Here is a 3,627-nt window from a genome sequence, read left to right as displayed (position 1 = left end):
ATCAATTCCACATAACCAACACATCTGCCACCCTTGTCATTCCCATCCAACCTATTTCCCAACCTCCACATCCAAGTCAACCTACCCTCGATTGGCTGAAATCTAATCGATAATTCACTAGCCATAGGATGACCCTTAGTATAGCATTTCAAAAATTACTAAAGAAGAAATTCATCATTCCTCTCCAACTTTGACCTTTACCAAAACCCCTTCCACATTCTCATAACCCTAACTTATTTTATGAATTTCACCAAAATCCTAGTCATAACATTGATCATTTCACAGTCCTTCGTCACATTATTCAAGACCTTGTCGAGATGAAGAAGGTCATTATCTTCGCTCCTACAAATCCAAACTTTACTATAAACCCTTTGCCAACTTTCTAACCACCCCAATCACTAAACGTGGTATCTGCTACCTAGTTACCCTACGACCTAGTCCTCGTTATCTGTGTAATTTCCTCCAAACCATCAAGTTACCCTCTTGTTGGAATTTTATTTATCGATAGAGCTTTCACCATTGATCTCAAGATATTTGACTTATTCTTAAAAATGTATTACATATCCCCACCTCATTATGATAGTTTTACTTCACTAATTACTTATTGGCCCAAATAAACCCAAAAGAGCCTATTTTCTTAGGAAACAAGGATACTTATATGCTAACTAATGAAGGAAAAACCTTTTTCTTTATTCTATAATAAAGTTAGACATATGACTCAAGGATGAAGATTCTTTAAACCACCCAAACTCAGTGTTAATAATCTCAGATGACTTTTTGGGGAAGAGAAATCAGATCCCACCAAGGAGATGATGTTGTAATTAAGCAATTGAAGAAATTAAACGCTAATATTTATGTATGGAGTTTACTCATGACCTCTACAATTCATAGGGAGGCAGTTTTCAAAGCACTAAATCAAGTTCAAATCTCTTTTGACACCTCTTTAAATTAATTGGCAAGCGTAATAGGGGCAACATATGCTAATAACATCTTATCATTTTTCAACTCAGATCTCCCTGGGCAAGACATACAAATCCTTTACACGTCATAGTTGACTGCAATAAGAAAACAGTTTCTTTGGTATTAATTGACAATGGAAGTGTACTCAATTTTGGTTCTTTGAAGATAGCTACCAACCTTGGGTTTAAATCGAAAGACTTACAACCGGCTACTCAGGGTGTAAAAGCCTAGAGTAATACTAAAAGGGACATATTGGGGGTTCTGTATCTCCGAATATCTACGAAAATAGCTGACTTTCCTGTTAAATTCCATGTCTTGGATATACAATCTTTATTCAACTTACTATTGGAAAGGCCATAGGTGCATCAAATCAAAGTTGTTTCATCTATATTGTACTAGAAGGTTAAGTTGATCAATGAAGGCTTGGTAATCACTCTTCATAGAGATACCAAAATTGTGGAAGTCATGAATGGACCAAAAACTAAAACTAGGCCTCTACATGAATTTGGAAAAGTCTACTCAATTTAATGAGATGAACTTGAAATGGAATATTCCTTATGGAAAATACTTTCAATTATTATGTGGCAAATATGTTCAGAAATATGCATTTCCTCTTTAAAATGGGTATGGGTCGTAGACAGCAAGAAATTAAGGCTGCACTAGTCATTAAGGAGATTGTCAACATCTTTAGGATCGGATATGAACCCACCAAAAAGACTAGACTCAGTATTGAAAAATGAAGTGAGACGTAATAGAGACAAAAAGATGGGTATGTCCTTGATAATTGTGCAAATTAATGTTAATTTGATTAATATGATCTACTTAGTTGAATTTTCTTTCTTGCAGGTTTTGGAGGTTCAAAATGAAAGAAAAAGACTAAAGATGAATTTTTAGATAATAAAACATGCAAAATGGTGGAGATGCAATTATGAGATAAGTTAAAGGAATTGTTAAATAAATAAAGAAAATTTTTCAAAAAATGAAAATCTTTACACATTCTCGTACATAAAAGAATAAATTTTTTTTTTTTATCTTACTCTAAAATTTCTCATACATCTCTCAATATCTTTCTTATTTCTATTTCTCTATTTTTCCTACACATGTTAAATTCTCTCTCTTACCATATCTCCCACCTTCTATTTTAATTGATTTATATTTTTCTCTATTCTTCTGATGAGAATGCAAAGTACCATATTTTCTCCTTTAATATTTAGTCTTTAGACATATTTGGTGCCTAAATGTACTCATTATTCTTTTATTTTGATTTAGGATGCAAATGGAGATGTTAAATGCAAAACAAAGTTAATTGGGTGATTTTGGACAATTTCAACATCACTTCGTAATCTAGGCATAACGCTCTCATCCGAACTTCGTTTTAGATGATTCAAGATTTTATGGAATGCCAAGAAAAAGATCTACAACTTTCATAGTTTGAGTTTTGAGAGATACGGATTGTATCAAAGTCGAAATCTGACTTGAAGTTGATATACTTGCACTGTTGATGTTTTAAAACGTCTCTTAGCATGCAATTCTAATACGTGGATTTGACGTGGTTAATTTTCAGAAGTCTCTAGATCTGATGCACGAAAATTCCAGTCAAAAATATCACTTTCCTAATTATATTAAGACTTTATTTTATTTTTAATTTTTTTTCCTTAATTAGTCAGATTTTGATATTGTTATTTTAGGATAAGATTTAGAATATTTTTAGGAGATTTTGTAGGCTTCTAAGAAGGAAAAATAACGTGTAGAAAAGAGAAAAATTCAAAGGACTTGAAAAAGACATCTCTCTCTTTTCTCTTCTCTTCTCTAACTTCTCTTTTAAATTTTCATCATGGTTTTGTGTGGCTAAGAATCAATAAAAATTGTACGATCTAATTGATTTTTATTGTTCAATTTATGCTTTGAGTATTGGAAGTTCTTTTATGTCTATTTTCATAATTGTCTCATTCAATTAATAGGAGGCCTACTAGCTTATTATTCTTTGCAATCTACTGCTAGGTTAGTATCAAATCCATAATTAATTGATCCCACTAATTTATGAAGCAAATAAAATTTAATGATTTGCTGCTTTAGAAATTATTAGATCTTAAGAAGAACGCTCGACTAAATTAAATACAACCCACTACAAAATATGAGGTATTTAGAGGTGATTATAAACTGCCACCAATTTCGACTAAACCGCCTTCAATATATTTAAAGGCGGTTTAGTCAAACCACCCACTATAGTGGCGTCGCTGATTCCTTTTAGTGGCCAACTAAGGGCGGTTTTAAAACCGCCTCTAAATAATGATTTAAGGGCGTTTTTTACATTTTTAGAGGCTATTTGAAAACCGCTTCTAATAATAATAATTTAATGGCGGTTTAAAAATCACCTCTAAAGAATATGATTTAAGGGCGGTTCTTATATTTTTAGAGACTATTTGAAAATCGCCTCTAATAATAATAATTTAAGGGCAATTTTAAAATCGCCTCTAAATATTGTTATTTAAGGGCAGTTTTTATATTTTAGAGGCAATTTGAAAATCGCCCCTAATAACAAATTAGTTTTAAAAAAAAAAATATTAGAGGCAGTTCAAAACTGCTTCTAATTAAAAAATAATTAATAAAATATTCATTCCAAAATAAAACCTACAATTATATAAAGAAAAAGAGCTGCTATTGGCA

The sequence above is a fragment of the Akebia trifoliata genome, chromosome 1 (assembly GCF_017979445.1).
Source record: "Akebia trifoliata isolate Shusen 1 chromosome 1, ASM1797944v1, whole genome shotgun sequence".
Taxonomy (NCBI): Eukaryota; Viridiplantae; Streptophyta; class Magnoliopsida; order Ranunculales; family Lardizabalaceae; genus Akebia; species Akebia trifoliata.
The sequence above is the reverse complement of the archived record's forward strand: the minus strand, read 5'-3'. Positions refer to the sequence as shown.